The sequence below is a fragment of the Onychostruthus taczanowskii genome, unplaced genomic scaffold (assembly GCF_017590055.1).
Source record: "Onychostruthus taczanowskii isolate IOZ18803 unplaced genomic scaffold, ASM1759005v1 scaffold15, whole genome shotgun sequence".
Taxonomy (NCBI): Eukaryota; Metazoa; Chordata; class Aves; order Passeriformes; family Passeridae; genus Onychostruthus; species Onychostruthus taczanowskii.
This window is the reverse complement of record NW_024498685.1, coordinates 11,054,875-11,075,591: the sequence shown is the minus strand read 5'-3', so window position 1 is coordinate 11,075,591 and position 20,717 is coordinate 11,054,875. Positions and strand designations below refer to the sequence as shown.

Genomic DNA, 20,717 nt, shown 5'->3' with positions numbered 1-20,717 from the left:
CACTGCCCAAATTTCTCATCCCAGAGGATGGGAGGCAGCTGGCACACCTGAGTACAAAATGTTGTCTTCCCTCTCCAAAACACCCCAAAGAGCCAATATTATTTATTATTTCTCCACTGAATGTCAGCTTCTTGGGGAGGAATATGGCAACTTGAAGCTCAGAACAATACAACTCAATAGTTTAGAACTCAAAATGAAGGGGAAAAGTTGTTTTCATTAAAAGGAATGCATTTTCAGATGATAAAAAGATTAAATTCTGGGATTTGAGGGCTAGCATCCCTGCTCATATCTTACATCACGGCCGTAAAAATCTACTGGGATGGTGGCTTCTGCAGCTATCACACCTTTGATAGCACACAATTTTCTTGCTAAATGCTACCTGTTTAAGCTCTCCATGTCATTTTTCCTCCTGGCTGTTTCTTCACATTTGTGATTAACACATTTCTCTATCATCTCACACACATTTTCACTTTGGCTGCTTCTACAGCCAGCCCTGTGCTCCCATACTCAGCCTCCTTGCATGGATGGAAGGTATATATTAAGTTCTCCTTGGAGATGCTCCAGGTTTGCAAGGATATAACCATAAGGAGAAAGCTGGCTAAGAGGACTCTTACATCAACAAAAAAATCAAGACAGAATGTGGAACTCCTTGTGGTTGGGTTTTGTTCTTCAAATGTCATGTATGGACCTTTGTTTGTTGACATACCACTCTACACACTCATGAAAACAAGATGTTCTCTTGTCACTTAGACTATCATGGTAAGACATTTTAAATAAATACTTCACATAATTTCAGAAACAGATGTTAGACAGTAAAATTGGATGTTTGCAATAGAAATGGCCAAGTCCTATTTAGTAGTGCTTGGAATTTTCTGTTTTATGCTTCATATTATCACCAGCAACGCATGAAAACTCAACAGCTATTACATCCTCAACTTTTCTTTTGAAATGTATTTATCTTTAAAATTTACTCCAAGAAGTTTACAAGTAGAAGTGAATATTTTTCAATACACTTAAGTCTGCCCTTTCACTCACGTGCCTGCTGCAATTCTACATGCGTGTATTTTTTATTTTCTGCATCTTCAGTAGGAGGTGGGTTTGTTTGCTCTACCATCTCTCACAGTGGCTAAGAAAGTGTGAAAGATACTCAGCCTAAATTTTGCTTCTCTGGGCAGTTTTAGCCTCAGTGTTACTCCTTTTAGTACTCCTGGTTAAGTATTTGTGTACTAATAACATAACTCCGTTGTTAATATTGCCCCTTCCCTGACTGATTCAAATGGAGCATGCCTGGTACCTGTAGTAATAAATGTTGAAAAATTACTGGCTCTTAGTTCAGTGGCAGAAGTAAGATGAATTTGATTTCTTCATAAATCCCATTGTTTCTGTTTAGTGACATGCTACAGCCAAATTTCTGTGGCCTGAGTTAGCCCTGGTCAGTGTGGTGTAAAGGTCAGAGATACAGCAGGGACACAGATGTACAGTGACATCTCAGTCAGTGCTCATTGTTACATTTTTAGAGACTACATAGACCTTTTATGGAATAAAAAGCCCTGAAAATTCTGATAAGAAAAAAAAGATAGAACAAATAATAAAAATAACTATTTAGATTAAATTTTACATTGAGATTTGTAGACTTTCCTCAGGTTTTGCCGTTCGGGATTTTCTTTGTACGTGTAAGGAAAACAGCCCTTAGATTATCCTCACTTTTAACACAAGGGGAAAACATGACAGAGATTTGTGTCTCAGTGATAAAACTAGCAAAAATAGAACACTTATGATAACCCAGACTTTGAGAAACATCAGTAAAAAGCCCCCGGAGCTCTATGAACATGTTGCAGGCTGCACATGTCACATAACTACGGACTATGATTTCTTTGCCTGAGGCTCCCACATTTAACAAAGGGAAACACTGCTTTCAACAAAAGATGCTATTCTAGTTATGTGCCCTTTTACCCTGTCAGAGAAACAGCTGGTATCATAAAGTCACAGCTAATTTGTATCATATCTGTACTAACAGTCAGATTTAGTTTGTATCAAACTTTCAAAGTTGGACTTAATGCCAGTTGATGGATGACAGCTTTTCTTGCCTCCCCCTTCTCAAAGCATATTTAAACATTGCCTCCCACATAAAAAAAAAAAAAGCCCTCCCAATATTCAAAATACAGAGTCTTTAACATGTTCACATAACCAAAATACATGTTAAATATAAATCATTAAAACTAGCCAATTTAAAAAATCCTAAAGAAGGGTGAGAATACTATACCAGCAGTTCCGAAGTTCAGTGACAAATAAATAGTGCTTCAAGACAGACATGTGGGTACCAAGTGTAATGGAAAAGAATTTTCTCCTAAAAAGAGGAGCAGGAAAAAACCCCTGCCTCAGGTAATCTCTTGAAGTTTGGGTTATCTGTTCTCCAGATTCCAGTCTGCCTGCAGAGACTGTAAGCGTTTTTTTCAAGGTCAGCACTCAACAATTTAGGGAAGACCAATCTCACTTTTTATTTTAGGGGACCTGTTTCTCATTTAAGCTATTAAATGTCATCTACTTTCATTTTAAGGTCCCTGTAGCAGGATGCCTTAACTGTGTAAAGGGACTCCAGTGAAAGTGAGAGTCAGGCCAAAGACTCAACAGTTCCAAACCCACAGAGCTCACGTGAGAAAAAGTTGCAAAAAAAAAAATCAGTCTCTTGCTGGAAAACAGGCATGGGGAGCTTCCAGAGACTGGGAGTTCAAGCTCAGTTCATATCAACATCTAACAGTGATGGTGTGCTTCTGAGGCTACCCCAGCACAACACCTGAGTACACAACATGAGCTGGAGACAAGACACTCTTTTAAAATTTCAGCTATTTCTCACTTCCACATTATACAGAAATATTGGGCCAAGGCTCTTGCCTATCATGATCTGAAAGCATCACCAAACTGTAGGCAAGGAAACTCTGTGTAATGCTGCACAGTGTAATTATTACCAGGGCCTCTTTTAAAATTTCAGCTATTTCTCACTTCCACATTATACAGAAATATTGGGCCAAGGCTCTTGCCTATCATGATCTGAAAGCATCACCTGTAGGAAAGGAAAGTCTGTGTAATGCTGCACAGTGTAATCATTATCAGGGTTCTGAACAATTGGCCCCATTTATCAGAGGGAGATTGGTGTGGTCTGTGAAGTTACACACACCAAGCCAACAATGGCCCTGGGAAGTCCCAAGCAGCAGCGACAGAAATGCAGCTTTAAAGTGACAGGAGAGCTTACTGTGATGGAGCTGAGAAAGAGCAGTTGTCAATGAAGGCTGAAGAACCCCAGCTCCCAGCCCATCTTTCCCTCAGCACAGGCAGTGCCTGACTTGGAAGGGCAGTGTTGCACAGAGGACAAAGTCACAGCTTCTGCTGTGCCCAGACTGTGCTTGTCACAGCTCCCTGAGGGACTCCCTGTGAGCAGAGCCAAAGTGCAGCATGCTCCTGCCACCTCCTCTCCAGCGAGCTGCATCTGCTCCCTGCCTACTGAGAAGATGCAAATAATCAGCTCCACTCCCTTCACTCTGAGCACAGCAGTGATTCTGCCCTTGCACATGATCTTTCTGCTTGTTCAGAATTTTTTTAATATTTTTTGTTTTCGAATGTTTCTAAACTTCTGTCTGACAAGGCATGGTTTAGCAGAAGCAGATTTCTCTTCAGCTACCCAGTGTGTCCATTTTACAATTCCTAGGTGCTGTAATTTCTGGAAAAATTCATCCAAAACTTGGGATGAGTCACAACAGGTTTACTTGTTTGGGTTCACCCTTAAATGAAGAATAACTTTCTATATCTAGATGATGCTCTGGCTTGCTTTACAGCCATTCCAGACAGTTGTAACACCTCCTCAGCAACCCAAAACCCACCAGGCTCTCATCTCTCACAAAAGAGCTTTTCCCAAAAAGTGCCCCAGCTGTACTCAGAGGTCACTTGAGGTCTCAGAAGTTACAGGAAGACATGGGCAAGATTGACCTCTGCCCCTCCTTTTCCAAGAGTAGAGAGGATGGATGGGAGAAGGAAGACCCTATGTTCATCTAACTTTACCTCATAAAGCCATAGAAAATATCTTCAGAGACTCTACAAAAATGCTTTTCTCCTAAATGATTATTTAGGAGAAAAGCTGACTAAACCCATTCTTACACAATGTTTCCTAATGGCAAACATCTTTCAACAAAACAAACACTTCCAAGGAAAAATAAAAAGCAATCATCCCTATCCAGTGACTCTGAACCTTAACCTTTGAGGGTAGCACTTCTTCTTGGAAGTAATGGATATAAGCATGTCAGATTTCCTTCCAAAGTCAGGTTTGACTGTATTGCAGAACTAACTTAACAGGACTGTCATGATAATACTAAACTGTTGCCTTTTATATTCAGATAAAGAGATGTGGCTCATTTCCATTACAGAGATAAGACTGGTTGTTTAACTTTCCAAATGAGTGTATTGGTCCACAAGATTTGTTTCAATGATTTTCTAAAGGCAACTAATGGCCTATTCCATGGCATTTTCATTCACATCCCCTAAAACCCACCGCCCTCTTCAGCCAGATTTACCATGTGAAAGTGAGGGTTAAGTATGGAAAATATCAGATTTTGCCTTTACTTCCTTGTGACAGAATTCTTTTGTCACCTTGACAAGTGCTGAGCAAGAACAGAGGGACTTCAGGATGAGAGAGGTGACATTTACTCTGCACTTGGAGAAGATGACCGAGTCCCTGGAGGATGGATTTTCAGATGCAATTCATGAACTAAAATAAGGAACCAGCCCCAGCTCAGCCTCAGTTTTGAGGGACTGAAGTAAGTGCCTCCTTCAACACCACAGCCTACATGCTCAGACCTGTCTACAGATACTACTCCAACTGCTGAGGTATCAGAAACGCTCTGGGGGCAGTCACTGCTCTCTTTGAATATCCAATCCTTAGCACAGGGAAAAAGGACTCCCATTTACGACCCCACTTGCTTTTGGACAGTATGGCCTCCTTTGCCTGGATTCATACTTTTCAGGAATTTAAATACCTCATAAACGCACTACTTGTGGAAGCACGTGGGAACTTAAAGCTAGACATCTCATGGGAAGAAATGTTCCATGGGAAATTCCAGAACATTTTGGCTGGTCCTGAATCAAAAAGAAATCCTAATTTCGAAACATCAGCATTTCCTACAACTGGAAATACCAGATTGCATCTGGCTTCAGTTTTCAACACTCCCCACACCGAAGGCTCGAAAGTTTTAAACACTCCCCCCACCAAACACAGCACTGCAAAACAACAGCCAGGGCAGAGAACAGCCTGCAATGATTATCAGCCCATCCAGCACTTGCACAAACCTTCTCAGAAGTGTAGACAAAGTTTAAATTTGCTTCCCCAAGGATGATGACAAAACCAGCTGAGATGGGCTGGGACCCAGCAGTCCTGATGGGGAGGGAAGGCTGCTGGAGATGAAAGGCAATGCAAGCAGTGCCCAGCCTTCTGCTCTGTGTGTTTCTCCTCCTCCACACTGCTCTTGCCAAAAAAAGAAGGGCAGAGGTACAGAGGAGGCCCAGGCACAGAGAGAAAGTGGTCCCCCACCAGTGACAAGCTCATTGTACCCTGAATTGACTGAAGATGATGGTATTTAAGGGAGCTGACTCAATGCTGGGGCAATATTTCTGACCCATCATTCTGCTGTCACAGGCACTGCCTTTAAACTTTAGAGCCACTCCACAGTTTGTCTGCAGTCTGGAATTTCCGTATATTGAGGGGCTAAAGTTTACACACGTTATAAACACTTCCTTTAAATGGTTTGTGAGCCCTCACTTGTTCTGGCAGTGAAAGAACAATGTTTGTAAAAAAAATGTCTAAGTGTTCCATGTTGTAAATAGTCAGTAAACACAGTTAGTTGGTCTCTCACATACTTCTCAGAGCCTGCTTGCTCTAAAAAGAAGACACAACAGGATAGCAGCACTCCAGCATATGATCATAACACAAATAAATACGATTTAAGACTCCCACTGCAAAAAAAAACCTGCTAAAATCCAGTGGAGAATCAGAACTTTTAAAAGAATGGCCATACACTGACAAAATTATTACTGTAAAACACAATGATTTTTGAGTTGAAGGTAAAATTCCAGTGAAATGCTTTAAATCCACTCTAAGTTCTGAACAAAGTAATCAGTGGTGTCAGTGACACCAGAGACACAGGAGCCAAGGGTCTGCTGCAGGGATCTCCACTGATTTTCACAGGAATTTGGATCAACCTCCAAAGAAGTAAGAAAACACACAAGAAAAAAAAAAGCCTCAAATAAAACCCCCAGCTTCTGAATACCACAGGAAAGCAAGTCTGAGGTAACTTCTTTGATCATACTCACAGGAAGGCAATCAGAGGAAATATTCTGAGCTTTTCAGTAACAAACCAGCTGCTTGATGAATCAAAATGATGACTCCAGAAAAACGAGGTGAACGCTATACAAAAATAGAAAAAAAAAGAACCTTATTTAGCAAAGGCACAATTACTCTGCATTCTTGATTTTTCTTTGGTAAAGTCTTCTTTAATGACACTCCTAGAAAGCCAGGGGTTTTTTAGGTATGAAATAAAACTTTAAAAGTTTTAAGACATCAAGAAACCCACTGCCAAAAGCTCTAGAAATTAGAATTTGACAAAGGAGATGTTGATTTCCCAAGATCTCTTAACCAAGTCAGTCACCAAAACATCTTTACGTCTGATACAGACTCCTGTTGTTAGAACAAGGTGAAACACACTGTCTGACCAGCAGTGAATTTTCTCAGCAAAACCAGGTTTCCAGCACACCCCCCTAAGGATACAGGATATTCCCTGCAGTATAAAACATGTTCAAAAGAGTACTCTGCAAAAGCAGATGAACAGTAAGATGGCAGTCTGTAGATGATACAAAACTATTCAGTTTAATCAAACTTAAAAGGCAGTATTGCGAACTGGGGAAAAAGTTCATAGCAATGAATTTCTACAGGCAAAATTCATGAATCCATTTTTCAGAAGTAAAAGTACAGGAGGGACAAAAGAAACCCTGAGATCATTATACAAACAGCAATCAACTCTAAACAAGCCAGTGACACTCAAAACTTCTTGGAAGGTGAGGAAGAGTCCTCTGAGAATATTAGGTGGCCCCTGAAAGGGTTGTCATGCTTTTGAATGGACTTCCCACCCTGAACAATCCCTGGGTGACCTGGTAGAAACCCACCACGGGCACCAGGAAATGCAGAAAGAACAAACTTCAGTGAACTGGGGTATTTTTCCTTCTGCATTCAGCTGCTTCTTTGGTAGTATACAAACACACCAGAGTAAAAATAAAAACTGCAAGCTTTATTCAGAGAGCCTCTAGTGGTCTGTTCTCTTCAGAACCAAGGACATTCATGTTGAACATCTGCTGCCAGCAGAGGAAATGGATTATTTAAAAACCAACCTGTTTCCAGTCATTTTAAGGTAATAGCATGGGGTTGGTACTTGCATTCATTTCTGGTTATTCACTGGAAACTCGGACTTTTGAGGACTCAATACAAATGACTGTTCTGTAATTTCAACAACAATTTTACAGTCTGGTCTCTAGGTTTTAAGACACCTGTCACTGACTCACATAACTGCAAATACTGGGGTGGCCAAAGGCAGGAGTTTGATCCAATGTATTGGGAGTTTCAGTACTAGATTCAAGAGATCTCAACCCCAATTTTATGCTGAGCATTACTGTGCATATTTAGAAAAAAGAACAATCTAAGAAAACCACCCTGATTTTCAGGGTACAAAAATAACAAAAAGAACTTTAAATCATCTTCTTCCTCTCCCTGGTTACACCTGCTAACAGCAAGAGCAGTCCAGAGCTTCAATCATGAATAACATGGCCCTTCCAGGTCACTGAATTAATTCCAACTTTTCCACTAAATTGAAAATCTTACTTTGCTCATTTCTATGGCTTAGTTGTGCCCCATTTGACTCTCAGCAGGAATAACTTCAAGACATTCAGATCATGCTTTTGGAGAGTCCTGCGTCCAAAAGCCCTTTTCTGCTTCAGACCATTTGTTCTCTTGCAATCCCTTCAAGATTTCTAAAACTGAGACAACCCCCAAAAACATTTTGATTTTCTTTCCCACAGTCATGAAGACATTTTCTGCTGCTCTCCTTGTATCTGCTCTGTTCTAAATCAACACTTTTCTGAATCAAGTTCAACATAACTTGTGATATCAATAAAACGACTGAAATATTCTCTCACAGTGCTTGCCTTCCAAAAGAGCTTCTCTCTCACCACAATTCCATTTTAAGCTGGCTATGAAGAGTTACAAACTATTTAACAAACAGGTAACTTCCATACAACTTAAGCACGAAGGAAGTTCAGGCCCAGGTCAAAAACCAGACTCCATAAATCCAAACCCTCCAATCCAATAAACATCCCTCAGGTTTGGACACACTTTGGGCTGTAATCTTCAGTGGTAAAATTGGCACCATTTTTACTGATTCTTCAGTCCTTCGAATTCCCCTGACCATAATCTTTGGGTTCATGTTCTGCTCTCATTTGTGCAATGGCATTAAAAACACCCCAGACCTTGGCACACACCCAGCACTGCACATTCAACACTCAATTTCCAGCTAACAGGGGCACTAGATTCCCAGTTAACAGAGGACAGTAGCCATTAAACACAACTTTAGTAACTGAGATGCTTTTAACAGAAGTTCTTAAAAGTGCTTGACCAGAAGTACTTTGTGGCTTAAGAAGTTCAGGAGTTGCTGCTCTCTTGATTATAGAAACTAGAGAAAACAAATCACATCCAAGGTCATTCAGCAGCTGACCTGTAACATTTAAATGTGGTTGGGGAGGGCCATTAAAAATATATGCATACACACACAAAGAAAAGCATGGTTTCACTCCCCTCTGCTCTGTTAATGAATTTGGTTCCTTACACCTGGTAGATTTGAATGGAAATAAAGTTATGGGGTCCAGTTATCAAACTCTGTGTTGCAGGTATTGCATTTTATCCAAGAGATCCCAGCAGTGATCAATATCAGATGTTCAGAGTAGAACATAGGGACAGGGAAAGGATATAATGGTGCTTCCCGCAAATACTCTACAGCAGCTTGTGACTTCCAGAATGCCTGAGTCAAAGGTGGAATCCATATATTTACTGATCTCCATGGCAGCCTTTTTCCATTAGGTTCAGCAGCTGCCAACACTGAGAAAAAATCCTGTGACAGAATCCTCACTCACCTAGTGCACAGTTAGCTCTGGTGTGCACACAAAGTATTCAGCATTGCTTCCCATACAATGGAGCAATCCCAAACCTGACAGCAAGGTGTTTAAAAAGCTGTCTTGGAAATAGCACACCTGGGTTTCAGTCCTACTCACATATGTAACCACTTAGGAAAATGAAATTAAATCACTAGGAGAGAGTGGGAAATTGAATAGTTGAAAAGCGCATTTGAGCATTCTTTGTGACAAAAGAGGTAACTCAGCCTACCTGCTGCACTCTGAGTTAGTAACTTGCGAGACAAAAGGACTTTTCCTCTAGTCTGTAAAAATAGCAAATATTTCACAGAATCACAGAACAGCTGAGGTTAGATGACACCTCTGGAGATCACCTAGTCCAATTCCCTGCTCCAAGCAGGCTGCCCCAGCACCATGTCCAGCTGGGGCTTTGTTTAGCTCTGGTGTGCACACAAAGTATTCAGCATTGCTTCCCATACAATGGAGCAATCCCAAACCTGACAGCAAGGTGGTTAAAAAGCTGTCTTCACAGCCACCTGTGTCAAGGCTGTGAGCAGTCACAAGATTTTGTTATCATTCCATTCCTGTCCTTTCTAGCTTTCTGATGGAAATTTCTCTCTAATCTTTTTAGTATAGTTTTAATATAGCATTTTAATATAATATAACCTCATAATATAATAAATCAGCCTTCTGAAACACAGAGTCACAATTCTCATCTCTTCCCTTGTCCTGGGACCCTCGAACACAACCATAGAGTTTGAGTATTTCCAAGGGTGGAGACACCACAGCTTCTCCTGGAAATCTGTTCCAGTGTTGATCTCTCACAGTAATAGTTCTTCCCTACATCTAAATGGATTTTTTTTTTTTTTTAATTTGAATTTTTTGCCTTTTCCTCCTATGCTTTCACTGGCACCTTTAAGAAGACTCTGGTTTGGTTGGTTTTTTGTCATCTGTCCCCACTCCCATGGTGACACAGTCACAGTGTGTGACAGCCATAGAGTGTTAAGCTTGAATCTCACCCTGGTGACAGCTAGGATTTTTTATCCATAGACTTCAATATGGGCTAATGTGTAAATTATTTCTTTTCCCTCAAGTCATGAAAATGACAACAGCAAACCACCTTTTTTAAAAAAAGTAATCTAGGTGAAATATTTCTTTGAATACCCACTTCTTCCAGACCTTTTGATTTTTGTCACTGTTGTCATGTAATTTATTTACCTGGTAAGACATTACAGAGGGAGCAATTACAACTTTTCCTTGGACATGTGCAAGAAGACATTTAAATGTGGTTGGGGAGGGCCATTAAAAATATATGCATACACACACAAAGAAAAGCATGGTTTCACTCCCCTCTGCTCTGTTAATGAATTTGGTTCCTTACACCTGGTAGATTTGAATGGAAATAAAGTTATGGGGTCCAGTTATCAAACTCTGTGTTGCAGGTATTGCATTTTATCCAAGAGATCCCAGCAGTGATCAATATCAGATGTTCAGAGTAGAACATAGGGACAGGGAAAGGATATAATGGTGCTTCCCGCAAATACTCTACAGCAGCTTGTGACTTCCAGAATGCCTGAGTCAAAGGTGGAATCCATATATTTACTGATCTCCATGGCAGCCTTTTTCCATTAGGTTCAGCAGCTGCCAACACTGAGAAAAAATCCTGTGACAGAATCCTCACTCACCTAGTGCACAGTTAGCTCTGGTGTGCACACAAAGTATTCAGCATTGCTTCCCATACAATGGAGCAATCCCAAACCTGACAGCAAGGTGGTTAAAAAGCTGTCTTCACAGCCACCTGTGTCAAGGCTGTGAGCAGTCACAAGATTTTGTTATCATTCCATTCCTGTCCTTTCTAGCTTTCTGATGGATTTTTCTCTCTATTCTTTTTAGTATAGTTTTAATATAGCATTTTAATATAATATAACCTCATAATATAATAAATCAGCCTTCTGAAACACAGAGTCACAATTCTCATCTCTTCCCTTGTCCTGGGACCCTCGGACACAACCATAGAGTTTGATATTTCCAAGGGTGGAGACACCACAGCTTCTCCTGGAAACCTGTTCCAGTGTTGATCTCTCACAGTAATAAAGTTCTTCCCTACATCTAAATGGATTTTTTTTTTTTTAATTGCAATTTCTGTCCTTTTCCTCCTATGCTTTCACTGGCACCTTTAAGAAGACTCTGGTTTGGTTGGTTTTTTGTCATCTGTCCCCACTCCCATGGTGACACAGTCACAGTGTGTGACAGCCATAGAGTGTTAAGCTTGAATCTCACCCTGGTTACAGCTAGGAATTTTTATCCATAGACTTCAATATGGGCTAATGTGTAAATTATTTCTTTTCCCTCGGTTTTTTGTCATCTGTCCCCACTCCCATGGTGACACAGTCACAGTGTGTGACAGCCATAGAGTGTTAAGCTTGAATCTCACCCTGGTGACAGCTAGGATTTTTTATCCATAGACTTCAATATGGGCTAATGTGTAAATTATTTCTTTTCCCTCGAGTCATGAAAATGACAGCAGCAAACCACCTTTTTTTAAAAAAGTAATCTAGGTGAAATATTTCTTTGAATACCCACTTCTTCCAGACCTTTTGATTTTTGTCACTGTTGTCACGTAATTTATTTACCTGGTAAGACATTACAGAGGGAGCAATTACAACTTTTCCTTGGACATGTGCAAGAAGAAGGCTTTCAATACAGGATTTGGCAAATAAGTGTTGCCAGCAGCAGAGACAAGAAGCCTGAAACTCATCCATCACCAGGATACCCAAAAAAGGTGCCCAAGGAATTCTAGCATCACCTGGAAAGGGGAGGTGTGTTCACACCTGTGAGCTGCTCACCCAGACACTTGCACACAGCTTATCAGTACAAAACAGCAGTTCAAAGCAAATAAAACACCTCACGCAGCACTATGCTTGAGTTAAATTTAAAAACCACAGCCAAATCCCACTGGCTTCAGGCTAAACACACATTTACATGCTCTGCTGAACAGAGTTGGCTGTACCTGAGCTCTGCCTGCCAGAAGGGTACAGCCACCTCCTGGGGGAAAAGTTTTGAGAGGGAGAAAGCTCTTCCTCTTCCCTTCTGCCACACTGCTAAGATCCTCTTACTGAGAAACTTATCAAAGCTTCAGAAAATGACAAATTTCCCCTCCACCATCATAAAATGCCAATTATCCTTACACTGACTTGAGTAGTACCTTGACAGCAGCAGGGCACATTAATATTTAGGAGGGAAGTCACTCCTCTTACATTCACAATGATACTCTCTCGACAAAAGTGAACATCTCTCAGATAACATGACTGCCCCACATACAGGGTTTCATTCTGCACATCCTGGCATGGAACAGGAAAGAAAGCCAAGTGCTTCCTGAGGTTAAACACACCCAAAAGGAGGACTTGGTACATCTCACACCGAGTGAAAGCAGATTGTGAGATCTCTGCATGGTAATTCCTCAAAGTAGAGGCTAACAAATAAGCAAAGCATGTGTGCATCCGAGCAGATGTGGGCTGGAACAGCATCCTTGGCCATGCAAATATAGCACTTGCTTCCTTCTTTGGCCACATTTGTGCTACTAAGCAGAACCCATTTGCTAACCACACAGCAGTGGCATTCACTTTAGCAGAAAACCAGACTCCTCGTCTCTTCCTGCTTTGCTCAGCACTTACTGACCACAGGAGCAAACAGAGGGCTGTGCTCCTCAGCAGCTCCATGCAGGATCTGCTGTTCTCACAGGGACATCAGGGACAGCAGGAACAGCCCAGACCTGCTGCAGAGCAGCCCCTTGTCCTCACGTAAACCTTGCTCGCCAGCGGAGGAGCGACACGCACAGCGAGGAGAAGACAGCTGAAACAGAGAATTCCCCTCTCAAACTGTGTGTTTGCTCTTGCAAACACTTGAAAATTTAAAAGCCAAAGCTGGTGATAGCCCTGGTTTTAATCTGGAAATTGAACATGAGCTCCCCTGCATCACTGGCAGTGGATACAGGCGTGTCTGCTACAGAACGTGCTTCTGAGGGGAACTATTTACTGCTAATAAAAAGTCCCAAATTCCTTGCAAATTCGCTGTCCCTTTCAGAAAAGGGTTCCAGAAAGCTTAGAGCTCTAATCCAAGTTGTTAATAATCCATAAAAAATACGCCATAATAATTCAAAAAATAGTCTCTTCCAACAGACAGCAAATGGAAACTGCCTGCTTTAAAGCATATTTTGACAGCTGCTAGCATCATTCAACATTTCAAATTAAAGAATCTGCTCAAAAGAAACAAAACAAGCCAAAAAATTTGAAACAACAAAAAGATCTCTTGTGAAAGCTGTGATTTTCTCCTCCTCTGTGTCATCTTCAGCTATTGAATGGAAACACACTAATGGGATGGGTGTTGGAAGAGAGGGGGCTGCAGGGAAAATTCTGTGAACTGTATCCTTTTCAGGGAAGTTTAATTAATGGCATTTCTGAGAAGAATTTTGATTGACAGGATTAGTGCCAGCACTAAAAGTTTCTATTTGTGGATCCTGGAGCTCACAGCTCCCATAAAAATAAAAAGAGTTCAGAAAAGAGCTTTGTGCAAATGAAGGCATTCCCTCAGCAGGGAAGGTTCATGTGAACCTCTTCTGTGGCTTCCCTTCACATGGGTTTTTCTGTGGAGATAGGATAGCAGCAAGTCCCTGGAGAACATCCCCTCCATGAGGCAAAAAGTTTGCTTCCATTTTCTAGGTTAGTCCTTGGGGAAGGTTTCTAAAAGGAGTCAAATTTAAACCCTAAGAATGAGTGTTCCCAAATTTTGTGGAGGGAAACATTTGGTTCCACTTTCTTTTCTTTTGGATTTATTTCAGCTTGTAGCTCAGACTGACTTTTACTTTCTAAATTCCTACCTCCTTCCTGCTAAGACAATCTAGTATTTTCCTAGCAACACTCAGCTCAAAAGATTTCAATTCTCTAATCACCTATAAAGACTTGGGACAAATGATTAAGTTGACCACAAGCATTGTGCTTTATTTGATTATTGTCAAATCTTTAAGTACTATCTCAAATAAACCATCTTTACCAGAGGTAATGCATTACATGCCAAAACACGAAATTGGAAATGAGCCAGTGCTGCTCCATTGCAAAAACAAGGGAAGGACACAGCATTCCAGTTCCCACAGGAAGCACTCACCAGTTTGCTGAACCATCCTCCAGAAACTTTGAAATGGAAGAAAAAAATGAAAAAAATTATTCTCTTCACTTCCTACATCCCTTCTCTACCACCTTCCTCACAGGATAATCTAGGTCAGATCCACTTAATATCCCAGAAGTTTTCATGCATCTTATTTGCATCACATCTTGATGGTTTTGCCCCATTTTTTCCTCTGCTCTTCTCCTGCTTTCCCTCAACTCTACTGTTCTCCAGCTTATTTGCTCACTTCTGTTCACATTCTTGCTATACCAAACTTAAATCCATGTTTTGGCCCAGATCCTTTTCCTTCTATTCCTTATTGTTATTGTCCTGATGTCTCCCACCTCTGATCCTATCAGTTTTGGGGGTTGTTCCCATAAATCTCCCATCTCTCCCTTTTTGCACCTCAAAAATTCTTCAAATTATAAGCATTCATATGCATTTGGGCTTGCAAATTTCTGCATTTCGACTGAGGCAAGATGAACAGAGCTAAACTTCCACAGAGGAAAAGTATCACAGCACACCAGAATGATGCCACTTACTCAGGAACAATATAAAAAAAACAATGCAAAAAACCCTTCTGAGTGGCTTTTTTAGGTATGGAAAACTTGCAAATCAGGCATCACAAAGAATGTCCCAGTAGTCACATTATTGGTGATTGATACGTCTATCTTCCTCCATAGGCTGCTTCCAGTGACCCAACAAACCACTGCTTTTATTCCAGCTACTGCCTGGGAACAGCTGGAGGTTGGATGCTTTCAGCTCCCACTGCTGCTGGCAGTGTTTAATAGAGATCACTGGTTAAGTTCAGATCCACTTATTCTACCCCAGAAGTTTTCATCCATCTTATTTCCATCACATCTTGATGGTTTTGCCCCATTTTTTCCTCTGCTCTTCTCCTGCTTTCCCTCAACTCTACTGTTCTCCAGCTTATTTGCTCACTTCTGTTCACATTCTTGCTATACCAAACTTAAATCCATGTTTTGGCCCAGATCCTTTTCCTTCTATTCCTTATTGTTATTGTCCTGATGTCTCCCACCTCTGATCCTATCAGTTTTGGGGGTTGTTCCCATAAATCTCCCATCTCTCCCTTTTTGCACCTCAAAAATTCTTCAAATTATAAGCATTCATATGCATTTGGGCTTGCAAATTTCTGCATTTCGACTGAGGCAAGATGAACAGAGCTAAACTTCCACAGAGGAAAAGTATCACAGCACACCAGAATGATGCCACTTACTTAGGAACAATACAAAAAAAAACAATGCAAAAAACTCTTCTGAGTGGCTTTATTAGGTATGGAAAGCTTGCAAATCAGGCATCACAAAGAATGTCCCAGTAGTCACATTATTGGTGATTGATACGTCTATCTTCCTCCATAGGCTGCTTCCAGTGACCCAACAAACCACTGCTTTTATTCCAGCTACTGCCTGGGAACAGCTGGAGGTTGGATGCTTTCAGCTCCCACTGCTGCTGGCAGTGTTTAATAGAGATCACTGGTTAAGTTCAGATCCACTTATTCTACCCCAGAAGTTTTCATCCATCTTATTTCCATCACATCTTGATGGTTTTGCCCCATTTTTTGCTCTGCTCACCTCCTGCTTTCCCTCAGCTCTGCTGTTCTCCAGCTTATTTGCTCACTCCTGTTCATATTCTTGCTATACCAACCCTTTAAGGCTACAGCATTACTAACTCAACTTTTATTAGCTTAAAAATGCCTGCAGAAAGGAGCAGATACGCCTGAACACTCAAGGGCCTCTAGATGTCTACACAAATACTGAAATTTTAGTCCTCTCAGGAGAGCAGACTGGTTGTCACAGATGGGCACCATCAGCTCCACTACAAAAGTCACCAGCTTTGTCACCACGGGCTGGAAAATGGATCATCACCCTGACTTCTTCCTGTTCTGCCCCATGGATGGAGGAATGGAGTCACAGAAGGCATGGCAAGCATGTCTATTTTTTAACTTTTCACTCCATGTGCAAACACAAAGCCTGGCAGTTTGCAATCCATCATCCAGAGGAAAACCACCAAGGCTGCCTGTCAGCCCTCAAACACTACCTGTGTGCTCAGTGATACCTGGGCTTTGCCAAACCCACTCCACTTATTTTAATGAACTACAACTCATAACTTCAAAATGCAGTTTTGAATCTCTCCTCATATAAACAGCAAGGAATGTGCACATGGAAAAAAAGTTATCCTGGTCACACCTATAACTTTTCCAAAAGGAAGGGCATGCTCAGGTACTGTAGATGAGAATCAAGATGACTGAGCCCCAGCTACTTGTTTAGACTGTTAGTCTTGCTTTCAGTGGTAGGAAATATTACATAAAATCCATGTAACACATACAAGCTAAGTGCAAATGATGAAAGAAATCAGCAAGGGAAAAGAGGCCAGAGAGCTGTTGTGATGGAAGAATAGCAGCTGGGAAAACTGAAGTCAACCCAGCTATGTTATTTTTTAATTAAAAATAAACATAGCCTTTGTTGCCAAGGGATTGGTTAGCATTCCATTAAAAAAAAAAAAAAAAAAAGGAATTTTGTTTTACTTCATTCTCATTCCCCTCCTAACCTCGCTCCCCTCTCTGTCCCCTCCTTCTCCCCCCCCTAAAAAAAGTATTTATAGATTTTGCAAAAAAGAACTTGGTCATAAAGTTTAGTTGAATCTGCAGCATCACACAGAACCTCCTATTTTTAAGGCATTCTCTCACACCAATGTCTCTTTGATTAAAAACAGCCAGACTACCATGTTAATTTTGTTCATTATTTTGTCTTCTGCTGCTGAGGTCCATGCTAGCTGTACAAGTATGCATGACTAAAGTGCATGTGTGTGAAGGATAAAAACCCTTTTAATGGAGGTTTCAGCAGAGCCATGTTAATCCTTCCAAGTTCAGCCTTGCTTCTCTTTGACACTAAAGCAGATTTTGCTCACATCTGGTTAGGGGTTTGTCCTATTTTTGAATGAAATTTGTTTGTGTCCAAGACCAGTGAAGGCCTTGCATTTTCTCTTTGCAGTCCTTGCTTCACAAACAGGAGTGTGGAGTCACTTAACAGAGAAAAACCAAAGCATCCAAAGACTCAGTTGAGGATTTTCACACATTCCAAGGACTCAAAGGTTAACTATTTTTAAAGGCTGACTACCTCATTAACCTCTTTACCCATAGCTTTTCATTCATTCATCTTACACATTTCTTGTGTGCTTTTATTATGCCTGACCTCAGAGAAGGTTTCTGCTACCAAGCTCTTCTCTACACAGCCTCCACATCACATTTCAAAAATCTTATCAGGCGTAACCAACTCCTATTTTCTCATTCACCATCTGCTTTGCTAGTTACATATTTTATTTAAGATGTTTTAGGCCATTACTCATATGAAATTCATATCCAGAGGCAGTTGCAATTGTGCTGATAAAATACACAGCAGTTGATGGGGCAAACCTTCCCAAACCAGGTCAATGAAATGGATGTTTTCTGTAGAAATATCCATCTTCAGCTGTGCAAATACAACAGTTCTAACAGAATCAAATAAAGATTTATCTAATAATTAGGCACTAAGCTAAGTGGTGAGAAAAGAGAATTAAGATGAAGTAAAAATAACTGCATGTACATCCTGCATCTCCGGTAAGTACCATCATGTCATCAACCTAAAGGGTGTTCAGGAGTGGGATTTTTTCCTACCTGGACTGTCTGGAATTACTCCAGCTTACATTAAAAGAAAAGGTGAAAATAATTATTTAATTATTCATTCGGTGCAGAGCAACTTAAAGAGAGTCGTGAGCAGCAGCACAGTACAGGATGGCAAATGCACCCACATTTTCACAAGAGAAAGCCCCAGTATTCAGCCCCAGCTGCACAGAAGGGCATTTCAACCTTCAATTTGCAAGGAGATCTGAAAATAGATTCGACTGGAAGTGTCTCTTTCTGCTTTTCTATACAACACGCTCCTTCTATGGATCCCAGTCAGTTTCCAGAAAGATTCTGAATTCATGAAAATTTAAGGACAGAAATAATTTTTCACCCAGCTCTGGTCAGTATCTGCTGACTCACACACAGATTCCTCCAGTATTTGAATCTTCCATTGACTCCAGAGAAAATTTGTGGTTGACCACAGAGCAAAAGCTTAGCTAACTAAATACCATAACGCATATTATTTGCCATGCAACAGTAAACACAGGGGAAAGAGGATACGAGGCTGCAAAACATTTTTCTTTATGCTTTGCATATTTTTTGGAATAGGAAAGATAACCACATTAGGCAAAGCAATGTGTTTTTTTTGTCTCAAGGACACTGGCTCACAAATAAATGTTACTGCAGCTAGTCAGAGTTCAAGTCATCGGTGCCCAAACTATAAAAGAAAGAAAAAAGAAAAATACAAGGCCTTTGGAAATGAAATGTTATTCCTCATCCCAACAAAATATAAATAACTCAACAGTTTAGTGACCAGCAGTACACAAAAGAATGAATTCTGGGTATCCAAGCATCAAAGCATGACGCTGAAACATTCTATGAACATTAACTCTTATGTGGCAACAGAAAATTGGATTGGAAAAGAAGATAAACTCAGTGAGACAAATAACTTGGCACTGGCAGACCCTACCCATGCTAAGCTTCAGCCTCCTTGGATTTTACACCATTTTCCCTGCAATAATTTATTTTAGCTGAATTAAACATGATTGGAGGGATGGTTTTATCTTTCAGATAGTCACTCGCTGCCAAAGTCCAAGGGTTATATGAACATGGAGAAATCAGAGAGGCTTCTCAGTTAAACTTTCTTTTCCACGTAGGGTGACACTCTGACTACCAAATTAGAAACTTCCTAATTCTTCCTGCTGAGGAGGATTCTGTTATCCTTCTCACAGTGTTTTTGCTTTTCTTCAAGATATGCAACAGCTCAGTCTGAAAACCAAACTCAAGAAAAAGCTTTGGGAGATTCCTTCCATTCCCTTTCTAACAGGAGAGAGGGTACAAGGATGAATCCTGAGCAGGACAGGGAAACCAAATAAACCTCAAAATTGCAAGGGGAAGACAGACTATCCTGTCTAGAGGGAATGCTGTCAGACTTTTTATTCAGAAAAAACAGTCACAGCAGCAAGAATAACAGCGATTTTAAAATGCTGAGAGGCTTCTCTCACCATGTAACAGCACTATTTTGTCTTTTACATCTCAGACCAAGCAGCTAAACCCAGTGAAAATGCAAGCATGTGCCAAAATGGGCAAAAGATTCAAGACCATCCACATGTCCCATCTTCATCTGGCAAACAGAAAATGCAATGCTATTTACAGCCCTTTGATATTTCTTTGTTTCTCATGGGAAACTAGTTGATGTTGTCTACTGCCAGCTCTCATTGTTAGCAACACTCATGGAGAGTTTATTAATTTTATGTCTTGATGTCATTTGTCCAAAGCAACCCTTCTATATGGGTCACAATAGATTAGTAACTGCAAAAGTATCATATGGACATCAGAACTCATTCACCAAATGGAATTCAAGAAGACTGACACTTCAATTTTATGTATTTCTTATTTAAAAACAGAACCCTCTTGTCAGGCAAATCAGGATTTCCTTGATCTTTAAGCTGTCGAAATGTACAAAACTAAACAATAGTCACCCACTCCACTAATTTCTCCCATCCTGTAATACACAAAACCACAGTTCAAAGCACATTTCTATTTGAATACTCTCCATCTTCCTTTCCCAGCCCTGCTGAAAATCTGTGAATGAAGCAGAAATGCTGCCTGTATTCATCCACGCTGTGGGTGCCAAGTTAACACTTCTCCCAGCTGAGAGCAGGATCATTTTAACTGGAATGGCAGAGCCCTGCTCCATCAGAACTGCCACACTGTGGTAATGGCATGAAGGTACCACCAGTTTAGGTTCATTTCTTTTGGTCTAAGTCACAGAGAGGATCTCTGGTCTCTACAGACCCCAATGCTTTTAAGTTTATTAGGTCTCTCTACCTATCACAGCTTACATCTCCTTTATGAATACTTAAAATAACATTAGCACCTGTAGATCAGTGGAAAAAGCTGTCAGGAGGAATAGCTGTAGAAACAAATCTGCACTATGCTTCAGATAAAAACACACCCAGAACACACAAGGATGAAAGAGAACCTGGAAAATTAAACCAATGGAAAGAATATGTTAAAAACAAAGAGAAGCAGTGATACACAGGCATCAAAGGAGGTGAAAAAGATGGGCAGAATGATTGGAACAACGGGAATGAGACAGATTTAACAATAGGCTTGCACAAGTACATTACACCAAGGCCCAGAGCAGCTCCTACAGCTGCTGCAGCTGCATGGTGTCACTTCAAGGCATTATGACATTATTCTTTTATATTTAGAATAT

At 40.7% G+C, this 20,717-nt stretch overlaps 1 protein-coding gene across 7 annotated transcripts in view; it reads right to left on the bottom strand.

Annotated features, from left to right (window-relative positions):
• The window catches only part of CALD1 (caldesmon 1), a 174,790-nt gene that overhangs the window by 96,309 nt on the left and 57,764 nt on the right, over nucleotides 1-20,717 (bottom strand). For all 7 annotated transcript variants that reach the window (XM_041398496.1, XM_041398495.1, XM_041398501.1 and 4 more), the window contains one exon: nucleotides 6,355-6,448. The gene's annotated coding sequence lies outside the window, so the exon portion shown is untranslated. The remainder of the gene's footprint in view (nucleotides 1-6,354; nucleotides 6,449-20,717) is intronic.